We start from the raw sequence: 7223 nt of genomic DNA on the forward strand, positions 1-7223 counted from the left end.
AGTCTGCGCGTCAGAAACGGAAGTGCTAAAAAACACTAAAACTGGGCTTCATTTGTCTCAATTGAGTTCCAATGGGGTCGCTGTGTCCATTTCTTTTACTGTCTATGCTGTGCACAGACAATCACTCATCACAGCGAGAGCATCGCAAAATGTCACAAAAGGAGTGTGTTTTTGGTTGCCAGGGCAAGACAACCCTGCACAGATTACCAAAAGAGAAACAGCATTAAGGGACCAGTGGATGGAGTTTATTTTTACAGAGCATCAACGGAGTTGTGCAAGTGTTTGTGTTTGTTCCCCTGCATTTCGAAGATGCTTGTTTTACAAACAAGGCCCAGGTTGACGCTGGATGTGCACATCGTTTATTTCTTAAGGATAATGCAATCCCAACGAAAAAGGGTCACGATCGTGTGTTGGAACCGCAGGCGGTGAGTAAAACTGCTTCAAATATCTCTGTATTATTAACTTAGCTATCGGCGTGTAAGCACATCAAGTAAACAACATGCGATGTTGTCATCAAACTGCACGAGTAAAACTGCTTCAAATATCTCTGTGTTGTTAACTTAGCTATCAGCTAAGCACATCAAGTAAACAACATGCGATGTTGTCATCAAACTGCACTTTCCACATGTACAGCTTAAAAAAAAAAAAAAAAAAAAAGACGACAAAGTGGAACTTCATTTTCCAAAACCGCTAAGCAAATATATACAGTTTCAGTACATACCACATAGAGAAGCCTTTGCTGATGCTGCTCTTGTTAAATTTCAGCCTCTGGATCTGTGTCACAGCTTCCAGATGCGCTTAACACAAAATCCTACTCGCGTTTGTGATTCTTTAGCTCCGCCCACACATCACGCCTCTAGGCGCTCGTGTTTTTCCGGGAAAAATCGGTACAGACTATCTTTCTCTTATGAATATAATAAAACTAAAGACTTTTTGGAGTTATGAAGGATGCAGTACTACTCTATAGGTACTCAAGATTAACAGGATATTGAGTGAAAACGAGCATTTCACCCCCCCTTTAATTTATGTGGTGATGTGCTTCCATAGTCACTTAAATCCCCTATATATATATATATATATATATATATATATATATATATATATATATATATATATATATATATATATATATTTTTTTTTTTTTTTTATTCTATATTTGTACATCCTGTTGTCCATGCATAGTAATTATTTCCTTTTAAGGTGCAAGGATGGCAGTATTGAAACAAATACATATTTGTAAACCAGAATATTCTTGCTCACTCTGGCATCACTTCAAAGCTTATCAGCCTGCTTAAGGGATCTGCTGCTATGTTTTGTTAATTAAGACATAATAAATATTAATAAAGCAAGATGCACAGTTGAACTATGAGAAATTTATGGTTTATTTAAACTACCTACTTGAACGGTTTCCGGGTCGTAGACTTCATGAGGTGGAGTGAGGATTTGAGGAAGCATCATCACTGCGCCTAGTGTGTCTGCAGCACATCTGCTGCCTGAAGCATCACTGCAACAGGAGCCTCATGTTGGGCTTTTATGCTGACATCGTTTATGTTGCGTAAAAGAGCTGCAGCTTTAAACAGGAAATAAAGTTATTTCTGGCTTGTTATTTTGTGTAAATTTATTAACATACCTTTATTAATGACCATAATTTATGATATGGTTGTCAAAAGGGAGGTACTGAGAATTATTACAAAATTAATTATAGTGAAATCTAATTTGCAAGAGGAGGTGCATTATATTTACACCCAAATGGTATACTGTATACTGAATCCAAAACCTAAAGCAAGGTTCTTCAGCCCTGCTCTTGGAAAACTGCATGCTTGTTTTGCTTTATAAAATCCTATTGAAATAGTTTGTGCTGGTAAATGTGCAGAACTGTTCTGCATTAAACATTAAACACTATATTCAGTGCTGTGTTTATGATGCTTCTGGGATGCAGTACCTCATTTACAACTCTAACCTGTTAATGTGGGCACTTAAATAAAAATGCACGATTCACATTAGCCAGGTAAACTATGTATCATACTGTTTACAGTCAATAATTAAAATTTGCTGAAAATGTTTGAAGTTGTTTCTTACAAAATCATAGTTGTTCACTTCACAAGAATTTACTAATTTGTTCCCTTGATTTGCTTATTTGTTCCCTCGATTTGCTAAATTGTGCTCACATTTTACTAATTAGTTTCTTTCAATTTATAAATCGTGTGCACAATTTAGCAAATCAAGGGAACAAATCAGTAAATTGTGCACATTATTTAGCCTAATATGTTTTTTTTTTCCTGCATGCCATGGACGGGACTTCGTACAACAGATAACATTTGCATGAAATTTTGCCGCGTTTCCACCGAAATTACCTGGAACATTTGTACCAGGAACTTGTTTTCCCAGGAACTATTTTCCCCCCAGACCTGCTGCTCTCTGTGTTTCCACCACGGTCACCACGGAAGATTAGTCAAATAGACTGGTGACGTAGATTTGCGCGCAAAGTGCCCTGATTTTGGATGTGCATCCTCGGTAGTTCAGACTTTGTGCATTCTACTCGGGAGTGTGATGTCCGCGACGACACAAATCCAGTAAATCTTCAAACAGCAGCGTACTTGATAACGTCAGTCAGCTCACATTGTCTACTGCAAATACACATCCTCAATGTATATTTACAATTAAACTAAATATATCAAATACCACTGCCTCCTTTTGTTTTCATTTAAACATAATAACAGCTGCAGAAATGTTCTTAGTTCAGGGATATGTGTATATATACAGCCATTACAATATTATATAAATTTGCCTTTTTTTCATTTTAACATATAAACACATTCATTTAAACACATTTTTAAATAGGCGCTGTCTTTATAAATAAACCACCCTGGGTAAAGTTCCTGCAGTGGAAACGTGGCTTTTCAGAAGAGATAATGGCAAATATTGTGGTTACAGGTAACCGACATTAAAATGCAAACTGGAATTAACATTAAGCATTAGCACAAGTATAGTTTGATATAATCACTTACAAACATTTTGTCTAAAGTTATACCCAAACTTGGTTGTTTTGACATTGCAAAGGTGAGCGTGTTTTCACCAAGTATAACATGTTCGTGGATCAACCTTTTTATCTTTTTAGGCTTACAGTCAAGGTTAGGTGCTTCTACACCCTTGTTAAACAGCTATCATTTCCCATGGATTTTAGGAAAAATTATGGGTAGGGTTAGGTTTAGGGGTAGGGATTGGATTAAGTCTGTATTTTAGACAAAAATGTTGATCCAGGATCATCAAAATATGTTGATCCAGGAACATGTCTTATTTGGCAAAATCATGATGACCACATTGCAATCTGGTAAATTTCACAGTATAGGTGAAATGAAAAGGTTATGACAACTGTTTACAGCAAACTTCACCCATAGGAGTTACGTTGATAATGCATAACCACTTAGTCAAAACGTAGTTCCATTGTTAATGCTCTTTTTGTGTTATTTTATTCATTTATTTATTTTTGCTTTAAAAAGTGCTAATTAACATTGTGCTGCATATGGTATTGGAGCTTAATTTTAAATTGTATTGAACTAAAACACGCTTTAAGCAGAACAGTACTGAATTTGATGTCTTTCTTTTCCTGTGGATTGAACATGGGACCATCCTTCATATAGCGGACTCATGTTGAGATTTTAACGTGCCTCCTGGATTGACTCTCGACAGGAACCAGCATGATGCACTGCTTATGAGACAGTGAGCTAATACAGAGACAGAAAAGGAGACTGAAAGGAGAGAAAAATGAGGGGTTGAGTGTGCAGTTAAGGCAATTAAAAAAATTCAGATTAGAAACAAAAGCCATCAGTGCATGAGCAAGAGAGTGGAGAAAAGCGCTAGTGATGCAATTATGAAATGACTGCAGACTTGCAAAAGTCGTTTAGCTGTCAATCTCTGTTTCCTTCAAGGCCTTCCCAATCATTGTCAAGGACAAATGTACAATTTATTTTTTATTTTTTTGTTTTGGCTCCCCCCAATTTTAAATCATTGCTTTCAGCATTCCATTCAGAACATTTGTGTGGCAGTCCATTTGGAGGAAATTACCACCTTTACAGTTCCCATCTTGCTGTCTGATTGAAAAAAAAAAAAAAAAAAAAAAAACCTTCAGACAGTATGGTTATCAGCAGAAAAACTGTTTGGCTGCTCTCTCTCTCTCTCTCTCTCTCCCTCTCTCTCTCGCTCTGTGTGTGTATTTACTTGTGAGTTTGTACTGTTGTTTCTCCAGTGGCCCTTTGGCACATTTTGTCTGTGCATTTATATAACAGATCTATTTGTAAAAGAGTCTGAAATCAGTAGGTCAAAAGACATACTATGAATCATTAATTGTTTTCTGGAATTGTCAGTTTTTAGTAATTGAAATTACTGAATAGATGTTTGTAAACTTTTGCTTGAAAGACTCAACTAAATAACAAAATAATACCAGTACCAGTACTGCTGTCCGGATCATGGACCGTCTTGGTTACGTATGAGACATTATGTCAGTGACTGATGAAATGGGGATATCACTAGAGAAGCGAATCGCCTTCGAGTGTTAACAAAAAAAGACACTGAATATTGGCATGCGAGATATGCATTGCGCACCCTGTCCCGCAGCGCAGGTCTAAAAGGAGATCATGTGCAGTCACATATTCAGTTTGCTGCGACTGGTGGCTGGCTGACAGCAGTGTTGGTAGCCCGCCCTGCTGGTTGATGTACGCAACGGTCTCAGTGTTTTCCGTATGGATCAGTACGTGCTTGTTGCATAGCCTCGATCTGAAGCGGCGCAGAGCAAGCCATACTGCAAGCAACTCGAGGCAATTGATATACCACTGCAGGTGTGGCCCTGTCCAGGTGCCTGACGCTGCATGCCCATTGCACATTGCACCCCAGCCAATGGCAGAGGCATCTGTTGAAACAACAACATGCCTGGACACTTGCTCTAGAGGAACCCCTGCCCGTAGGAAAGCAAGGTCTGAACATGGGCTGAAGCTTTGATGGCAGGACGGGTTAACCCAGACCCAGTGTGTGCCGCGTTGCCATGCCAATCTCGGTACTTGATCGTGAAACCACCGCTGAAGCGGTTTCATATGAAACAACCCGAGCGGCCCGAAGTTCCCGGTTTACCCGAAGCCCCAACCGGCAGAGACCAAACAAGTGGAACTAGGGGAACCACTGACATACCCCCAGTGGGGCAGCAAGCCAGAGCACAGGGACCCGACCTTGAAGGCAAAGTGTCCCAGAGTGAGGTCTTAATGAGTGATGCAACTCTTACCTGGCTCCACGATTGGGCAGGGGGCACGTGAGAAGGCTGCCCGCTGGCAAAAGTAGAGGGGGATAGGAGTGTAGAGGCACCCCCAAGAACCAACCGGGCAAGCATAGCAGTCAGCTTGATATAGAGTTGCCCTGAATGCAACATCGCGATGGTCATGTTCCCACAAGGAGAACATGACTCATCCACGGACGCTGCCTCAGCGTGCTCGAGGCCCAGGCACGAGATGCAGCGATCATGACCAAGAGATGGAGCCAGGCAGTGACCACATCCAGAAATGCACGAGTGGAAAGACATCTTTAAAAAGATGCCCCATCACTCGTAGAGCTCATTTAGAATTTGCTCTTTTCATTTGAAAAAACACAGAAGTGTTGAAGCACCCAGGAGGAGTTGCAGCATGACTGCAGCATGCTAAGAAAAAGCAGCAGCACTGGCAACCTCCGCTGACGTGCCATAACGCTCGTCAAAGGCTGTCTTGACGACACTCTGCTCAGGAAGCTGAAGGCTCAGCTCCGAAGCGAAAAGCTGAATGTGCGACTGCACACAATCTCCTTTTATACCGCGCTGCAGGGTGGGGTGCACGATACAAATCTTGCATGTCATTATACATTGGCTTGTTTTGTTAACAGCCGAAAGTGTCTCGTCTCTCTAGCAAGATCCCAATTTTGTTATTTTCCCAATAATATTGAATGTGACAGACTGAAAGGGAACTGTTTTGTTGTGTTTTTTCCGTTTATGTTCCTTTGTTCCCATTTGGTCGCGTTCCTATCCTCGTTTAGTTTACTTAGTCATTCAGTGCAGCTCTGTTTGTTAATTATCTAAAGCATTTAAGTTCTTGTCTGTGCATTTCTCCTCTTTCGGGTCTACTCGTTATGTACATGTGTTTGCTCCAGTGCCCTTTGTATGGATTTCCCCTGTGTTCTTGTATTAAAGTCTGTTTATGTTTCCTTGTGCCTCTTGCATGCTTTCATAACAGTGTGATGTGACAACTACCACTACTATTAATAATAATAATGACGTCTACTAAATAATATATGGTAGATATTTATATTATAACATATGATAGAAAATCATTTGTGCAAAACATATTTCTAAATGTTAATATTTCTTTGTCCCTACATATGGCCTCATGAAATCCATTTTAATTTCCCCTAAATTGTGTGAGGTCCATTTTATTTCCCAGATTCTGTTTTGTTATTTAACACAATTCTATCATTTAAAATGCTGTGTAATGAAATTAATGAATACATTTATCCAGATATTTCATATTAAACTGAAAATACAGTATTTAATTTACAACAAAGCATTTAATTCATTCATTAACTTCCTTTTTTTAATAATATGCTGCACAACAGAATTGTATAAATTAAAGCATGTATAATATATATATTGGTTGCATGATATTATTTTACATGTATAATATTAAAGTTAATTCACGTAACCATCGATTCCAATAAACAACTAGAGTTTTTATCATGGTGGTGTTTTGCATGGACCACCACCACTCAAGTGAAAAATAAAATATGGTCAGGTGTTTGAGCTTAGTTATAAGTTTGAGTCTGCCAACAAGTCAAAACTGTTTAATAATTTATACTTACATACATATACGTACATTGCATTTATGTTTACTGTATACCAAAAAAAAATGGTGAACAGCTGCTGGAACAAATAGGAATAGTCCAATTACAGAGTCAGGGGAGCTCATTTGGCTAAAGTTTCTCTCCAAATTTTCCTGAGCCTGCAGTTCATCTGTGCACTAGCTGTGCTGCCACTGCTGTAGTGAGATCAGATTTCCTCCCCAACGTGCGTTATTAGCTAACAATAAACCCTATGTATGCTATATAAATAATAATAAAAAGAAATAAAGAAAAAAAAAACAGACATCGAATGCAAACCCTTCAAAACTTAAGGTTCTAAACAGGTATTGATTAAAAAAGGCCTCTCAGCATGAGGC

Source organism: Carassius gibelio, chromosome A10 (genome assembly GCF_023724105.1).
Source record: "Carassius gibelio isolate Cgi1373 ecotype wild population from Czech Republic chromosome A10, carGib1.2-hapl.c, whole genome shotgun sequence".
In the NCBI taxonomy this organism is placed as follows: Eukaryota; Metazoa; Chordata; class Actinopteri; order Cypriniformes; family Cyprinidae; genus Carassius; species Carassius gibelio.